Genomic DNA, 18,021 nt, shown 5'->3' with positions numbered 1-18,021 from the left:
GTGCCGCCAGCAGCCAACACCAGGCAGACCCTGCCACACCGAGCCAAGCCCCGTGCGGCCCTGCTCAGACCACAGCGAGGGAGGCCTCGAAGCCACAGACCTGCAGAGAGCTCGCGACCGCTCCGGTTGGGAAGCTGAAGCTGAGGGTGGGTTGAGGCGGAGTGGGCGTGGGCACTGCCAGGAGAGAACCTCCCAGCCCGAGGTCGGACGTGTGCAGAGCCGGGAAGGCCCTGAGGCTGGCGGGCAGCTATGTGCAGGCTGAGGGGTCGCCAGGCCACCCGGGACCCCAAGCTGCAGCCTGGCTTGGGTTTCATCTCCTTTGCCAGCCCAGCACCCAGAATGGTTCCTGACATTTTTCTTTTGAAACCTTTTTCATTTCCCGTCCTCCTGGGATGCCCTGGGACAACCTCCGATACTGTCACAGAGTGAAGTCGGTGAAAACATGTCCACCCCCATCACCTACCCACTGTTCCACCCATCCACCCAGTCACCTGCCACCTACCCTCACCCTGCCCGCTGCCACCCTCCACCGAGCCACTTGTCTGCCCACACTGTCACCTCCTGCCCTCCCGCTGGCCTACCGTCCACTGCCCACCTGCCCACGTTCCCTGTACCCACCCCCCCTGTCCAGCTCTGTCCTTTCTGAGAAGGACAGGACTCATTTTGCCACCCCAGGTAGGTGGGCTCTCAGCCTTGGTCGGCGCTCTGCAGCTGGGCAGGGAGGCTGCTGTGGCCTCACCAGGGCAGCCCCTCCGTGCCCACACCAGTGGCCCCAGGCAGGGGCCCTCCTCTAGCTCTCTATTTGCTCCCAGAGAGCTGCTGAGGGCCCCTGGCTGCAGGAGGTGGATGCCGTGCTTGTCCAGGGAGGGGGACCAGGTGCTGGGCCAGCAGCTTCTGTTAGAAGGGACAGAGGTGGGCTGGGCATTTGGGGCCAGGGCCTGGCAGGAGCCTCTACCCTCCTGTCTACATCACAGGCACACAGAGTCGAGTCTGCAGATTCTGTATTTGTGAATTCCCCTGCTCGATGCAGTTTATCCGTGGCCCTAGTCAATACTTGAGGCACTTTCAGGTCACTCCAGGACATTCACAGAGCTGCAAAATCTTGAGTCCTCCATGTGCGGGTGTCCGTGCAGGTGGGCTGTGGGCCACTCTCCTTCTGGTCCCAGATCTCATCCTCTAGACCACGGTCCCTGCCTGTTAATTAAGTACCCCAGAGTTTCTTTTGTTTGTTTTGCAGTAGTGGGGTTCGACTGAACCCAGACCCTCTCACTAAGCCACATCCTGAGCCCTTTTTAAATTCTATTTTGAGACAGGCTGGCCTGGAAACTGCAGTGCTTCTGCCTTAGCCCCTGGAGAGCTGGGGTGGCAGGCGTGCCCAGTGCCCGGCTGGGAATTTGGCTTTAAAGAGGCCCCGGGCACAGTGCTGAGGTGCTGCCTGGCTTCATGATTGAGGCTGTGCCCTGAGGTAAACAGGCTCATTCCACAAGAGTCCCCGAACTGCTGCCCGAGAGAGCTCCACACTCAGGAATGATGACACACAGTAACCAGGGGCCTCGAAAGGAAAACCCACAACGCAATGACTGTGTAGTGATCAGTCCCAAGAGTGAGCAAAGGCTTCCCAGAACCTGGTCTGTGCTTCCCCCTTCATGGTTCATAACCATGGCGAATAACAAGCCGAAGCTTTGGGTTGCAGTGTATGCCCCATGCCTGGCTGGGGCTGTGCCTTCTTGCATACTGGGTACCACCACCCAGATGCAGTGAGTGCTTCCAGGGCCCAGGAAGTGCCATGGTGCTGCTCCCCTGGGCGTCCCTGGAGGAGGTGACTTCGTTCTCACCCCTGCTCCGTGGGTCCCATTTGCTGGTTCTGAGATTCAACATCCACGCGCGTGCCTGACTGCTTCTGCTCCACATGAGTCTCTGTGCCCCTTCTCTCTGTGACTGTGAAATGTGTCGTCTCGAACCTGTCACGGCCCAGGTGGCTTTTGGGTTGTGGGTGCTCAGGAGGCTGGTGCGGTTCCTGAGCCTGGCTCCTGGTGGGCACTGGCCATGCTCTCGGATGGGCGCCTGGCAAGAATTGTAGACACAGGCGACCCCTGTGGCCCTGGCTCTTCCTCAGCATGAACAGTGTCACCGGCAGCTGGGCCTGGGCCTGGACTGGGCCGTGTGTCCCCACCGCAGCCCGGGGCCTCCGAGTCTGCAGGCTGCACTGCCCACCTTCCAAGGAGGAGGCTCAGGAGGTGGGGCCGGAGCAGGAGGCTGGTGGGGCCCAGCAGGGAGCAGCACCCTGGGGAGCACGGGAACTCTGCCAGAGGCAGCCTGGGCCTCTCAGCTGACCCCAGCCGACCGCTGCTCCCCAGCCAAGAGGCCTTTTCCTTGGCTCTGCACGGAGTGCTTGATGCAATGGGGGCTGCTCCGCTTTGCTCAAAGAGGCTCTGCAGCTAAGGAAGTGGGAAGCTGCTGGGGCTGCTGCCCAGGCACAGGGAATGAGGAGGGACCAGGGGCACAAGGTGGGGCCCCCAGGGCCTCCTTCAAGGCTTTGGGTGCAGGGAGAGGCCTGATCCCACCCAGGAATGTGGCCCTGTCTGCTCGCCCTGCCCTGGCCTGGAAGCTGCAGACTTGGCCGAGCAGGGCTGGGGAGAGCTGGGCAGGAGATCGGTGGGCACAGTTAGGCTTGGCCTTGAGCCCCGCCTGTGCCCCCAGAGAAGCAGCGGGGCCTGGGCTTCCTGGCTGGTGGCTTGGCCCTGGACTATGTTTTGTGGACACAGCCAAGCCTGGACTCCAAGCCAAGCAGAAGGTGGTCACTGATGACTAAGGGGCCAGGTGGCCGCACGCTGACTGTGATGTGGCCCTGGGGGCTGAGGCCTTCGCCACCGGCCCCCGGCACCAGCTTGGCTTCCTGATGTCAGCTCTCCTCGGTCTCCCCAGACACCTTCCCCATGTGCCACAGTGGCCCCTGGGGCTTCGGGCTGCTGGGGATGGCCCTGTCCCCGCACCTGGGAAGCCAGGGCCGTGGGGGCGCTGGGCACAGAGAATGTGGCCCCAGGCTGGAGGTGCAGGAGGAGGGGTCACTTCTGGACCCCCATGTGGGGGTCATCAGAGGGCTACCAAAGGGCCAGGAGGCACCCAAGGTCCTGCTGCCTCCGGGGTGCTCTGTCCCTGGCCCCTCCACCCAAGCTTGCAGTGTCCTTGAGGACTTGCCACTCCTTGAGTTTTCAACATTGACGCTCGATTTATTAAAGCAGCACACAGAGCCACATCTAGACCTTAAATATTTGGTTTATTTTACCAAGCATGCTGTTTTCCTTCTTAATCTAGTGATTTCTAATGGTCACTATAGGAGGGACTCTTCCTTCTTCAAATGCATTTGTGAATTAAATAGATGATATTTGCCTCATCGGCACCTTAAAAGGGGACTTAATAGAGCAAGCCTTTGAACAGAGTGAGTCTCAAGTTCTTTGAGGAATACTAACAGCATCTGCGTCCTCTCTGCCAGGCGGGCACTAAGATGGCAGGGGAGCTGGTCCCCTCTGCCTGGGCCTGATGCTTCCCCACAGCAGCAAGGCGAGCAGAACCTTCCCAGGGACATTGCCGGATGATTCCAGGTTCAGCAGGAGGGAACACCAGCGCTGCCCGACCTCCTGCCTGTACTTGATGCTACGCTTACCTGGGAGGGAAGTCGGGGTTCCAAGAGCGGCTGTCAGTGCCCCTGGGCTGGGGACCATCTTCCTGAGGCCTGGGGCTGGGTGCACAACTCACACATTCTGATTAAGAAGCATCCTGTTCTTAAGCAACCTCTGGCTTTCCAGCTAGACTGTGGCTAGATAAGGCCTGGGCCCTCCCCAGCTTGCCTGGCTCTCTTCCCAACTTGATGGGACCAGCCTGGGCCTGAGTTCTACTCTATTTGTTTTGGGGTGTTTTTTTGGTACTAGGATGGAACTCAGGACCTTGTGCTTGTGAGGCAGGCACAGTATCACTGAGCTAAATGCTCAGCCCTCAGTTTTGGTTTTTGAGACAGAGTCTCGCTGTGTAGTTTAGGGCGGCCTTGAACTCGAGACAGTCCTCTTGGCTCAGCCTCCCAAGTGGGATCACAGGTGTGCGCCCCCACACCCTGCATGATCTGCTCTTTTACTTTACCTGAGTGCCCCTCCTTGTGCCTCCTGGCGCCCTGCCTCCTCCTTGTCCCTTCCCATCTCTGCCTCAGCTCCGCCCAGGGAGACCTGATGGCCAGGTCTCCACTCTGCCCTCAGCCAGCCCTGATCTTCACCCTTGGGACTGCAGGAGTGGTGGAGGAAGGTCTTGGGCACAGCTCCAGGGCCTCTCCACAGATCCCCCACCTGCAGCTCTCCAAGTTTGCTCTGCACCCTCCTTTGTGGCCCCCGCTGGTGTCTTACTCCTTTCATCTTTCAGGCCCTACTTTGGTGGCCATGTTTGCAAAGTGCACTGGAAGGCACGGGCTCGTGTTGGGGACATTGGGGCCCCGAGGGCCCCGACTGTAACTGTAACTGACTGCGGGCCTCGCTGTGCTTTGGGCGGTGGGGTGGGTGGTGCTGGGTGCTGGGTGCCCTCTGCAGTGAGCCCTTCCTGGACCCCCGCTCCAGTCCCCAGCCCAGCAGTGACACAGCAGCCACGTGCCTGGCGTCTGGAAGGTGGGAAGAAAGCACCCCTAGGTGTTTTGCGGGCACCTCCATGTCTTTGTGCTTTGTTTATTGGACATGCAGGCATCTGCGCCATCAGTGTGGCAATGGGTGCAGGGCAACTCGAGGCCCAGCCCCAGGAGCCTTATCCCAGGCCGTTCCCTCCAGTGGTGCCACCGCCCGACCGCAGCCCGAGGGGTTCGGTGGTTGCTGGGATGAGTCAGCGGTGAGCTGGGCTTCCTTGGCTGCCAGGCTTTCCACTGGGGCTGGGTGGGGGCTTGTGGGTTCCACGGTCAGAGGGGCCCCAAGATGAGCTGGGTGGATCGTGGCTCACTCGATATCTCTGCCCTAGGCTGGTGTTGGGTCGGCCCCACTGACTCCTGATCCTGATCGTGGGCTTCGAGTGAGTGTGTGTGCGTGTATGTGTGAACTTATTGCAGACAGCTGAGTTAGGTAGAAATATCCTAGGCAGTCAGACAGGGCTGGGCCCTCAAGGGAGTCAGTGTAGAGGAGGAGAACACATCCTAGCTGTGGCTGGAGGCACATCTGTTGGAGGCCAGGCCTTAAGATAAAGACAGAAGGAGCAGGCTTCGTACCTCCCCGGGGTCCTGCCCTGGTCTAACAATGTCTAGATAGCCTAGGTAGACATCAGTCACCCTGGTGGGTGACCAGGACCTCCCGACCCACCCCTTCCTCAAGAAGGTCCTCGTTCTTTGCCTGTACCCTCGCTCATGACCTGCCTCCCCATTGGATCAATATTACCTAACTAGCTATGCTTGCAGTCTTACTGGTCGATCATAGTTTTGACCCGCGGGTATCCACCGAATGGTTTTGCTGTATAAAACCTCCTTGGAGAAGTGGGCTCACTGGTAGCCCACTTTCGGATCCCCTCCTGTCTCTCAGGAGCTATCTTTCTCAATAAAGTTTTCCTACTCTCAGAATTCATTCTTCAATTCCAGGGACCAGGAACTCAGCGTATCTGTCATCTAGCAGGTTGAGAGTGACCTTTATTGCCCTGTATCACACTCCCTGAAGTGGCCACTCCAGCTCCAGCCGGGGTCCCCACTGACCATCGCTCAGAGCTGATCCTCTCTGGGGCCTCATTGTACTGGCACAGGGATGGCAGCCGCCTCCTCCCGGAGCTGCTGACTCAGGGGCTGAGTCATCACCCACCTCCCTGGGGCTGGGGGGTGAGTGTGCAGGGCTGGGAGGTGCGGTCTGGGGTGCAGGCCAGGTGCATGGGGCCTAGGAAGTGCGCTCTGAGCACTGCTAGCACCGCCTGTCCTGTGGCTGGTTGCGCCCACCCCAGGCTGCATGCTGAGCTGGGTGAGAGCCCTCACTTGCCAGAAGGTCCCTGGGGGCGTGCCCGCTGGTGACCCAGTCCATGCTGCTGACAAGCTCTCTGCCTGGGCATCTTAAGGAGCCAGGATCCAGCCCCCGGGGCTTCCAGGTCCTAATGGGTCGTGTACATGGGGCCCCCAGCAGTGCCCAGCTGCTGGCAGTAAAAAATGACCAGACAGACACCAAGGTGTGGCCCAGAGACCAGACCAAGTGGCAGAGGCCCTGCCATGGCCAGGCTGGCGTCCAGGGGCAGGTGCAGGGCCACTTCCGATGGGGGTCAGGGGTCAGTAAGGACGGAGGTGGGTTTTACCCCAAGAACAGGGGAGGTATGAGGGACGCTGGTTGGTAATGTGGGCAGGGCTGGTGGGACTGGTCAGGGTTAGGTGGGACTGGGGACAGCATGCCGGGAGGGAGCCAGCTGTGTGCTCTGCAAAGGCCAGCGTGGCCCAGGCCAGCTGGGACCCTCCAGGGGAACCCACAGGGCTCCCGGGGTGCTTGGCATTGGGTGGGTGTGGGCTGGCTTTGGAGCTGTCCCTCATCCTGGGGTGTGGGACAGCTGACCGTGGGCCAGAACATCCAGCACACTGGGCAGAGAAGGCAGAGTGGGCCCTGCCCGTGGCCACACAGCATACAGTCTTGATGGCTGGGAGCCCCTGTTGGGCCTGGCTCCGTGTGCCCTCCATGGCTCTGCCCAGCAGATAGGGTCATTCTTTACAGATGGGAGAGCCCAGGCCCAGAAGCCTGCGTGTCTCCCTGGCTGGGCTTTGTGGCACGGGGTTGGCCTTGGAATGGCCCAGCGCCCCTCCTGACCCCAGACTCCCCATCTTCTGGGCAGGGGCGCCTCACCATCCTCAACCTACAGATGCAGCAGTCGAGGCTGAAGCGGCAGCAGCTGGTAGCCAGGGGGCTGGAAGGAGCTGGTAACTTGGCAGAGGTCCCAGCTCGGTGGACCTGGGTGGACACCAGGCCTCAAGTGCAGCTGTGGGGGACCCCTGGGGCCCACGAGACCATTGAGTGTTGGTGTCTAGAGCCCTCCTGGGCTCACACAGGCCCAACTCAAAGGGCTTTTCAGGATACAGAGGCACCAGCCTGGGTCAGGGTCCTGGCTGCCCTGGCCCTGCACTCAGCCTGTGGCCCTGGGCTGGGGTCCTGGCCTTGAGCTGCTTCTGCAGCTGTCACCCAGGGCTGTGGGGGAGAGGGTGGGACGAGAGGCAGGAGCTGCAGGCACAGTGGTTGCCTGGAACAGCGAGTGGCAGGGGCAGGGGTGTGTGCGGCCTGTCCTGGGAGGGAAGAGGAGGAGAGGCTGCTGCAGGGGGAGCTCCTGCAGGTTGGAGGTTCCTGGGCCGCCCCCCGCCCGGCTGAGGGCACCTCTGGCCTTTCAAGGGCCCCTGTGGGCAATCAGGGTGCTGTTCTGGGCTGAGGGACGTTCCTGGGTGGTTCCTGCAGCCGTCCACACTGGCAGCCTTGGCTTTGGAAATGACTGTTTTCCCGGCCTTCCTCCTCCTGGGCCCCTGCCCAGGCCCCTGGCCCTCGGCCCTCTCCCCTGGCCAGGGCCAGCCTGAGCTACATGGTGCCCTCTGCGATACCGGCTCTGGCCCTACCTGACCACACTATCCCCTCTGCTGCACTGCACAGGGTAGGGATGAGGCCTGGGGGCCCGGGGCTGGGGTCAGGCTGTGGGTTTCCCTGCTCGGGGCCCCAGCAGGGACTCTGAGCCAGGAGCCACACAGTCTCCAGAGGGAGCTGCTGGGGGAGGGGGAGCCAGGTCGGGTGGGGTAGGCAGCTTCGGAACTGAGTCACTCTCCTCCGGAAAGCGAGGACAGTGCAGGAAGTGGAGTTCCATGGCCAGCTGCCTCCTTGGGAAGAGTGGGAGGGGAGCAGTGGCTGCGTAAGGGCGTGGTCCTCTCCAGGGAGCCCTGCTGTGGCTCCCAGAGGCCCACTGAGCCCCAGGCCCCCAGGCCCCAGCTGCTTCTCAGGCCCTCCCTGCAGGCTCCCTCCTGACCACCCGCTGTCCCCCAGCACAGCAGGACCCACCACTCCTCATGCTGGCCGCAGCTCCCACGTCCCCTGTCCCAGAGGCTGGGGCGACCTTGGCTCACAGCCCCGCAGGCCACCCCTGTAGGCAGGAGAACCCTACTCCCTGCTGGCCCTGACCTCTGAGAGGGTCAGAGCTGGGATCAAATCACCAGATCGAGCAGCGAAATACATCGGAAGGGTCTGAAAGTCACTTTCACCCAGCCCAACCTTGAGCAACGATGGCCACGCCGTGTTCCAGAGACAGAGAAGGCTGAGACGGTTGAGCAGTGGCATGGGATAGCACTGTAACGCTTTATTTGAAAAGACAACAACAACTTGCATTCCATTTGGTTTTCATTGGAAGGAATCGCTGAATTCCAAGTGTTTCATCAGGATGGAAGCCGGTGGTTCCTGAAAGTCTCCCATGAAGAAGTAAAAGGGCTTGGAAGACCCCACAGCGGGCAGGTGGCCGGCACCTCGGTCCTGGGTGGACGTCAGACCCTCTCTGGCTTCCTCGTCTCCCTCTGCTTTCTGGATGAGCGGCCTGAATGGTCACACTGGAAGACCTCTCACCACGCCCGCTGATCCTGGAGCGGCACCCGGCCCAGGCAGAGTGTGTGCTTTGTCTCCAGGAAGCAAGCAGGACTTCCTGCCAACAGCCCCCAGACCAGGGCCTGCCCAGCCACCCTGGACCCGCAGGCTCTGGGCCCCAGCCAGCACCCTGTCCTGAACAGTGGAGTGTTATTTGCCCCCGACTCTGCATCTGGCTCCTGGGCTTGGCGTCAGGCCCAAGAGGGTGGCCCTGGCTGTGGGGCACCAAACCTGCCTTGCTCACCATCTATAGCCCTCGGGCACACTAGTGGCTTCCAGCTGTGGCTTCTGTGTGGCCCTGGCCCTTCTAGCACTGGGATGCATTGTTCGAGTGGAGGTGCACTCTGAGGCATGTGTTGCTAGGCAACATCATCATCCTGTGAGCATCACCGAGTGCTTACACAAATTAAGAGCACGGTGACCTTGCTAGGTGACCGGGTTTATGGGATCACAGTGACACCTGTGGCCCATCGTTGACGAGCTGTTGCCATGGAGCACAAGGCGCAGTGCTGGTGAACATCTGTGCACGTTTCTGTTGGGCAGGTTGTGGGTTAATAGGCACCAGCCACCGCTCCCACCCCTGCTGAACTGGCTCTCGATGCTGCTAGCGCCCTCAGGAGCTCTGCACCGTGCTGACAGTCGGGAGTTTTACCTCCTCATGTTGACCTGTCTCGGGCTGTGTGACCTGGTGGGTCCCACGATGGCGACTGAGCTGGGCACCTTTCCGTGTGCTCACTGGCACTGGGCAGTGAGGCGTCCCCAGGCTTGCGCCTGCTTTCCGAGGTGTCATCACCCCTGCTGTGGGCTTGTGGGGCCCAGGTACACTGCACGTGCACCAGTCCTTTGAGCTCTGCTGCTGAGTGTGCGGCAGACACCCGCCTTCTGCTGTGGTCATCGTTATGTGAAGTCTCACACATACCTAACCTCTCCAGGATATTGCAGATTCTCTCGGCACATCTGTGAGCCGTGAGGCTCACCAGGCTCATCCTTCCTGGTGTTCTTTAGGTGCTCTCCGCACTCAGCTTTGCATCTGGGATCGTTTCCTTTTGCCTACTTGCTTCTCTTTCAGCCTTCCTTTCAGTCTAGAGCTATCCGAGATGGGTTCCTCTGTTTTTTTGCTTGTCTGTAAAGTCTTTGTTTCACTTTCATCTTGAAGGATACTTTTGCTGGGCTCAGTACAGTATTCCGGTTGCTGTATTCATTTGCTTTGTCCTCTGGCTCCCGCCAGCCGCTTCTGCTGGCTGTTGGCCACCTCTTGCTGTTCCCTGCACGTCTGCGGATTTGGGGTGAGCTCCACACATCACTAAGACCCTAAGTAGGTCCAGGGGGCCCGAAGGCAGCAGTCCTGATCACCAGTCCTGTTGTTTTGTGGAAACTTTACTAATATTGGCTTTATTGTGCAAAATTCCTCTTTGTAAGTCATTCTTTGTTCTCTCTTTTTACCAGTTTTGTAACTTCTAAAAAACCCCTCCTTAAAAGGTTCAGATGTTAATTCTGAGTCAACTACTCCAGGGAAAGGGGATAAAGAGTGACAAGCTCGTGTCCCTGGGCCTCCTAACCAGTCATCTTCAGTGTTTCTGCAACACTTGGTGGGCTTCACGTAACAGGAACATTTGGTTAGCACTTGCTAACCTGTTTCTTGGTGAAAAAAATCCAACGTAAGTAGAAAGAAAATGTTTATCTAAAGGACTACAGGATGGACCAGGAGTCAAGGAGGTCATTTGTGATCTCGGGAATGTTCCAACTAAGAGAAAAACCCTCGAGGGTGTACAACTCAGAAGAGTGTGGCGGTGCACACCTGGTATCTCAGCTATTGGGAAGGCTGAGGCAGGAAGGTGGTAAGTGAGCTCATCCTGAGCAATTAGTGAGATCCTGTCTCAAAATAAAAAACCAGAAAGGGGTGAGGAGGTGACTCAGTGGCAGAGCAGCCCCGAGTCCAACCCTCAGCACTGCAAAAACAAAACAAAACAAAGAAAATTCCAAGGTAAGGGCTCTTGAGGGTGACTTGCTACTTCCTTGCCGAGGGTCTGCCCTTTCCAGGCAATAGGCTGGGAGGCGATCACAGACCTAGGCTGCAGGAGATGCCCCAGGGAGACGGAATTTCCAACGGCAGGTGCCGGCATGTGGGAAAACAGCTGGGTGATTCAGCCAACTGGGGGCCTCTCAGCCACTGCCTGCGCTGGCCCTGCTGTTAGGGAGCCGTGGGCCGGATGGGGCGGAGTGCCCATGAGAGCCCTCCCAGTGCCTCTGCTGTGCGGAGCAGCTGAGGGACCACAGTACCTGCCGGCACGGCCATGGTGAGTCAGTGTTCCTTTGGTTTGTCCACATTTTCTGAATTTTTAAGCAGTGACTGTGTCTTGAGCTGTTTTGAGCTACAACTCCACACAGCGAAGGCACTGAGTCTCCTCGACAAGGCTGGAAACGCCGTGTGTCCCACCCTGGAGGCCCCGGCCCCTCATTGTGTGCAGCCTGAGATGCTCTCGAGTCTTCTGGCCACCAGCCTGGGCCTTGGTCACCTGCCCGGCTGGGGTGCCATTGCTCCAGGGTCACCCAGGGCCACCTGGCCCATGTGGACGAAGGCCTTCTGGTACTCAGGTCACCATTTGCCCCACTGCAAGGGGTGGGAGGGGACAGCGGGTGCCATCCAGTGAGCACGCGTGTGTGTGTGCGCGCGTGTGCCGGGGCCTGCTTGGGTCCTGTCCTTCTTGTAAGCTGTTTCCTGACAGCATCGGACAGAGGCTGACACCTGGGCCCAGGGTGACACTCTTGGTGGGATTCGGGTCACTCTCCAGGGATCCGGGCCATCGTCATGAGTGCGGTGCTGTAAAGCAAGGCCGCCCCGTGGGCTGGCCCTGTCTTGCTTTTGGCTGCTGACTTCCTTGTTTCTCCACCATATTGTGATGCAGCCACGGGCCTGCACCACAGGCTGCACAGCTGCTGCCCAGGCCTGACCAAGCACAGACTTCCAGCCTCCACAGCTGTGAGCTCAGTAAGCTTCTTTTTTTTTTTGGTGCTGGGGATTGAATGGACCTTGCGCTTTTGAGGCAGGCAGCAGAACCACTGAGCTAAATCCCCGGCCCACAGCTTCTTTTCTCTATTAGGTGCTCAGCCTTGGGTATTCTGTGACAGTGACAGAAGACAGACGGGCCCTTGGTGCGCACCGACCCTGTGGGGACATGGCTACGCGGCCTTCTGTCTGGTTCACACTAACAAGAGCTGGTGCTGACGTCTATGCCCTAGTCCAGCCCTGCCCTTGGTCACTGGAACCCGAACCTAGCACCTATGCCTGCCTCTGCACCCCTGGGGAACTGCATCGGGGCTGTGAACCCTCAGCCAGGGAGACACAGCGCCCCTGTGTGCTCTCCTTGTTTTTAGTTCCAGGCTTTAGCTTGTAGACCCTGCTCCTCCCGAAGTGACCGAGGGCAGCCGCTCTGCTGCATGGATGGAGCCCCTTGCAGCCTGCTGGCCCCTGGGGCTCAGGAGTGACAGGCACTGAGGCTCAGGCCTCTGCCATTCCAATGCCACTGTGAAGTCTCATTGCTCTCCGAATGTCCTGGGCTCCCCCAAGTCCCTGGCCACCACCAATCCATTTTCCTAAATGTACTTTTGTGGTGGATTCTTGGTGAACAATTTTACCAAAATAGAAATGTTTCATTTGTCCGTATTTCCTAGATTTTAGAAAAGCCACAAATGCATCTCTTCAGAGAATGATGTGCTCTTTGTCCCTCGATTTATTTGCCTGGGATGCACGTCGATTGATTCTGATATTGAACCTCCCCGAATTCCTAGGTGAAACCCTTTGGGCTTCCAGCAGGAGAGAGATCCTCACTCCAGACAGGGCCGAACCTCCGGGTCCTGAGGAAGGTGAGACAGAAGAGCACCTGTGGCAGGCAAAGGGACAGTGGGAGGACGTGTGGGGAGCGGACAAGGGCCTGGTGTGGTGGCAGGGACCCGCTTGGGCTTCTGCACTTCACATGACCACCTCACGTGACTCTCATTATCCGCAGGTCACAAGGCAGCAGAGAAGTGACCCCAAATGACGAGTGCAAAGCTCGGTCCTGCAAATACAGAGGGATGCACAGCTCAGCACAGTCCTTGTCACGCACGTGTGCATGTGTGTGAGTGTGCACAGGGAAATCAGTGGATGCAACCAAGCAGCCAAGGCGGCTTGGGAAGGGGTGAGGGGAGGGGCTGCCGCCAGGCTTTGGGTCTGTGGGCCGGCAGGGTGGGCCAGGCACACACAGGCCCGGTGGGGATGAGGGTCCTGCTGAGCTGTGGTGACATGCGGTTTGCACAGCTGTGCTCACTCTGGGAGGAAGTGAGAGCGGGGCTGAGGGCTGGGAGGGCTCCAGAGCCCAGGAGCGGAGCACCCGCCACACCCCTGGTTCAGTCCTGAGCTTCCTGTGCAGCCTCCGGCCTGGCTGAGGACAGCGAGTGTGGACAGCCAGGCATCTGTGCCCACTGAGGCCCCTCTGGGGACCGGGTCCTCCTCTTTACAGAGAGGGAACCCAGGTCTGAGAGGCAGCAGCTTTCCAAGCATGGGCGGCAGGATTTGAACCCAGATCCCCGTGAACCTGAGCCCTCGGTCCCGCTCCTGCCACTGGGTGACTCTGGGTCTGTGGTGTCTGTGGTCACTGGGGGGCTGCCTCGGTGGGCCCCTTTGTGCAGAGGATGAGGGGCCCCTTATCATCCAAACCAGGACACCACGGGGAGGGAGGCAGGGCTCCCCAGGTGAAGCCCCTGCTGTGGCCTCGCGCAGGCACCTGGCGGCCAGTGGCGTCAGCGCTGCGCCCTGTGTTCCGCTAGGAGTCTGCGGGTCCCCTCCGTCCGCGGGTGTGAGCAGGGCCGCGGCCTGGGCTGGGGACCCTCTGCGTGGCTCGCTCACGCGTGGCCCCGGGCCCCTGTCCAGAAGGCTCAGGCGTCCTCAGGGAGCAGCCTGACCAGCCTCACTTCCGCCGCCGGCCTCCTGGGGGCAGCAGAGAGCGAGGTGGCAGCCGGCACGGAGGCGGCTCCGCCTCTGCCCGGGCCCGGAGGCCCTCGGCTCTGCTCGTACACGAGTGCGCGTGCGCGCACCCTTGTGTGGGCGGCCCCCGGCAGACGAAGTGGGGTCCCCAGTCCGCCCCTGAGCAGCCCCCCGCGGCCCCCTCTGGGTTCCGCTTCTCCTGCCTCTCCGCCCAGTCCGAGCCCCGCGTGGTCCTGGGGTCGCTCCCGCGGGCCCTGCTGCTCCAGGTGAGGAAGGGCCCTGCTGGAGGCCGAGGCAGAGCGGCTCCATGCTTTCTGTTGGGCCCGGCCTCAGCGTACACGTTTAAACCCAAAGATGGCTCCTGCGGGAGCCCTGTCCCCCCCCCCCCCCCGCCTCCTGCGCTGTCCCCGCCCGCAGCGGCCGTGCCGGCCTGCGGCACCCTCAGACCCACACCGCGCTGCCCCCGGGGCTGCGTGGCTCTGTGGTCTCACCACGATCGCTGCCCCTTCCTCTCTCCCTCCCTTCCCTCTTCCTCTGCTCATTTTCTTCAGTACTGGGCTTGAACCCAAGTCTTCACACAGAGCTACACCCTTAGGCTTTTTCATTTTTTATTTTGAGACCGGATCTCTGAAGTCACTAAGTTGCCCAGGCTGGCGATCTTCCTGCCTCAGCCTCCCGAGTGCCCCACGTGCCGCCAGCCCCTCCTCAAGGGCGTTCCTCAGAGCCCTGGCCTAGGGCTCCTTCTGAACCATCTCACTGCTGCCTGGGCCTCTGCTCTGGAGCTGCGGCTCCGTCACCACCAGGGAGAGCCGGTGTCACCCCGACGGCCCTGCGTGGTCTCTCGCGTCCTGCCGCGTCCCACAGCGGATTCTGGCATGGGTTTCCTTTGCTTTCCTGTTTGAGCTCAGGGTCCTTCTGGACTCTGCTCAGTTCTGGGAGGTCCCAGTCCCTCTGCCCCTGCCGGATCCCAGGCCAGGCTGTGTTCTCTCCGTGCCCCGCACTTCCTATGCCCGGCCCTCCGACCTTCTCTGCACTCCGTCCCCTTCTGGCCCCCGGCCCCGGTGCGGGCGTCAGCGGTGCTCAGTGCGCAGGTCAGGCGGGGCACCAGCACCCTCGCCTGGGGAGCGGCTGTCTGGAGAGCCACGCCCAGGGCTTTTGCTGCTCCCAACCGGAAACTGAAACTCTGGACAGGAGCCCCGCTCCCCCGCCCAGCTGCCACTGTCCCTGTGGACATCCGAGTGCTGCGCAGGCCGAGTGGCACCACCGTGTCCTTCGGTGACGCTGCGGCCCTCCCCTGGGCCAGCATCCTCGAGTCCCTCCGTGTGCACGTGACAACTCTCTGCCCCTTGCTGGCCGGAGTTCCAGTCCTGGGAGGGGCTGCAGGGGCTGCAGCGCACACGCGGTGCCCGCGGCCGCTGTGAAGGTGCTGCCGGGACCCGGACTGCACGCATCTGCCCACTTCTTCCTGCAGCCCCTGGGCGCATCTTCTGCTTCCAGCTTTGTGGAACACCGCGTTCCACAATGGCCGCCGCTCCCGGCCTCCCAGCGAGTGTGTGCCGGCTTCTGGGTCCTCTGTCTCCTTACCAGCATCTATCTTTTTTTTTTTTTTTTGACAGCAGCCATCCTGGTGCATATAAGGTGACGTTTGAGGTTTTAATATCAATGAGATTTTGAATTTTTGATTTCTAGAGCTCTATCTGTAAAGTTTGGCTGTCGTGTGTTGTAGTTCACTACTGTGGCGCGGTGCAAAGGATAAAAAATTACTTGAAGTCAAGTCCAGTTCAAAGTCCAAGAAGGCCCAGAGGGGCGCCCTTCATGAGAGCCCTCGGCGTGGGAGTCTCGCGCAGAGGCCCCGCACTGAAGCTTCCGAGGCTGTTCACTGACAGAGGCCAAAGCAAGGATAAAGGGCAATGAAGGATGTCCCCAGAAACTCATGCAGGGCACGGGAAGAACAGGGCCTGGTCAGGGTGGTCGGCCACGTGACTGACCTGAGGGCCAATCTGAGTGATAAATCGAGTCTGGGAGGGAGCAACAGTCACTCCTACGGCAGAGTGTTTGATCCTCCGGGGCCCTGCAGGGTCCCTTTTCACCTCTGACCACAGAGTCGGGGAGGCTCTGGGTGTGGTCCCCAAAGTCCTGCACCTCTGCATCTCCAGCTCAGGGACCTCGGACAACAGGGTCCGGGGGAGGGGAGGGGAGGGGAGGCCGCCTGAGAGGCCAGGTGCATTCCAGCAGGGTGAGGTCACCTCCGTCCCAGCCCACGCTTCTGTCACCGGCCTCCCCACCCCAGCACCTGCGTGGCTCTGGCTCTGTCCGTGCTGCTAACTCCTGTCGGGTCTCCTGGGGGCCAGGCCTCACACACTGGGCCCGAATTGTTCTACAGCAACCACAACACAGCAGAAAAAACAATAGGATAAATCAGGACTAGAAAAGCTCAAAAAGGAGGTGGGACTACAGAAAAGAGTGAGAAGGCTGGGTGTGGCGGTGCACGCCTGTAGTCCCAGCACTAGGGAGGCTGAGGGAGGAGAATTGCCTCGAGTTCAAGGACAGCCTGGGCTACACAGTGAATTCAAGGCCAGGCTGGACTGCATAGTGAGACCCTGTCTCAAAGAAAAAAAAGAAAACGTAATAAGTAACTGAAAAATTATTTAGAAATCAAAACAAAGAGAACACAGAGTGAATAAACAATGAAAAATGTTTTAAAATGAAGATAAAAAAAATTTAAATATGGCTGGGTGAGGTGGTGCACACCTGTAATCCCCACACTCTGGGAGGCGGAGGCAGGAGGATCGAAAGTTTGAGTCTAGCCTGGGCGACGTAGTGAGACCTTGTCCCAAAATAAAAAATAAAGAAGGGCGAGGGGGTAGCTCAGTGATGGCCCTGGGTTTGATTCCCAGTACTGGGGAACAAATAAAAAAGAAACCAAGAGATAGACTGTAGCGAGTGGCACGCGGAGAAGCCGTGAGCAGGTCCGGGCGCTCGTTCTCCGGAGGCCGGAGCGCCGCCCCGGGGGCTCAGACGGGGCCTTTGAGTCGGGCGAGCCCGGGGCAGCAGCCTCTCCGGGCTTCGGGCCAGCCTCGGGGCGCGGCAGGGCAGGGCAGGGCCGGGGACGCGAGGGGTAGCGCCCTCTGGTGGCGCGCGGCGGTGCTGCCCTCGTCGCCGACTTGGGAGCGGCCGCGGGGCGGGGCCTGATCCCGCCCCCAGTCCCGCCCAGCTTCCCGCCAGGGCCCCACCCGGGGCGCCGCCCTCGCAAGGGCACCGCAGCCCGGGGCCGGCGGAGACTCGAGTCCACGCCTATTCCCGGCGGAGCTGCGCGGCTCGGCCTCCGCTGCGGCCCGGGAGACCGGAGAGGCTCGGCGCCCGCTACTCAAAGGGCCAAGTGCAAGAGCAACGCGCCCGCAGCGCAGCTCCGGGTCCTCGGGCCTGGCAGAGGGGATAAGGCAGGAAAAGACGCGCCCGGACTCCAGGCGAGGCGACAGGGGACCAGGAAAGCATCTCAGCCTGTCCCCTGTGGGGGAAAGTGGCCCTGCCGGAGGGGTCTGCAGCAGGAAGATCTTACGTTACCTTGGATGAGAAGACGGAAGAGGATGACGCTTATGACTGCAGCACAGATGATGTGCTTTTCTGAGGATGTTCTTAACATTTCAGGCCAGCTGCTAAAGTGTCGTATGTATGTAATGTGCTAGTTTGACATCGCATAAGCTGTATAAATTTTGTGAATAAGTATGTACACATTAAAGTGATTAAACAGTTTAAAAAATGATAGCAAATTATTTATATTTGGATCTGTGCTTGGATGAGGTGTGAGCTAATAATTGTAAAAAATAAGTGAAGCCAACAGAAAAATGTACAGATAATGAAGAACTTCAGAAAATAAAGGATAAAAAGTGACATTTCAACTTACACACTCTATACTGCAGATCTCCATTCTCCTCTCTGTCTCTGTCTCTCTGGCTCTCCTCCTATGCTGGGGATGGAGCCCAGGGCTCCGTCCCTGTTAGACAAGCACTGCTCTGCCACTGAGCTGTATCTCCAGCCCGAAATTGGTTCATTTTAATGGCAAGAAGCTGACTTTGGCTAGTGGCTCTGAGATCTACGATCGATCGATCGAGGGACAGCGTCATGCTGTGGCCGACTTGCAGGGAGTATGCGTGGGTCCCTTTGTCTTCTCTTCCTAGGGAGTCACAGGATTCACTGCCAGACTCTGCTGAGGACCTTACCTAATCTGTCACCTCCCCAAGGTGCCACGTCTAACCACCGTCATCTGAGCTTCTAACTATCAGGTGGGGATTTTAATTGCAGAGATGTATGGTGAGGTGTTAGTGAATGATTTTCCAGTGCAAAGTACACAATTCTGTTGGAATGGAAATATAAAGTAAAGGAGAAAAAAAGATGACTATTAAAGAGCTCCGTGTGTGTATATGTGTGTGTGTGGGGTGGGATACTGGGAGTTAAACCCATGGCCTTCACATTGAG

General features: G+C 59.5%; 1 long non-coding RNA gene across 3 annotated transcripts; it reads left to right on the top strand.

Moving 5' to 3' along the window:
* The first annotated feature begins 7,740 nt into the window (after positions 1-7,740).
* LOC147822884 (uncharacterized) lies at positions 7,741-17,308 on the top strand. 3 transcript variants are annotated; one of them, XR_015445189.1, is made up of 3 exons: positions 7,749-9,868; positions 10,270-12,446; positions 12,590-17,308. It is a non-coding gene; the product is annotated as an uncharacterized LOC147822884 (long non-coding RNA). The 3 variants fall into 3 exon arrangements; XR_015445188.1 differs by having other exon boundaries at positions 7,758-11,571; positions 11,684-12,446; XR_015445187.1 differs by having other exon boundaries at positions 7,741-12,446.
* The last annotated feature ends 713 nt before the right edge of the window (positions 17,309-18,021 follow it).

Source organism: Heterocephalus glaber, unplaced genomic scaffold, assembly GCF_053883595.1.
Source record: "Heterocephalus glaber isolate CG9 unplaced genomic scaffold, H.glaber_assembly_v1.0 deba00001608, whole genome shotgun sequence".
Taxonomy (NCBI): Eukaryota; Metazoa; Chordata; class Mammalia; order Rodentia; family Bathyergidae; genus Heterocephalus; species Heterocephalus glaber.
This window is presented reverse-complemented; position numbering and strand designations above follow the sequence as displayed.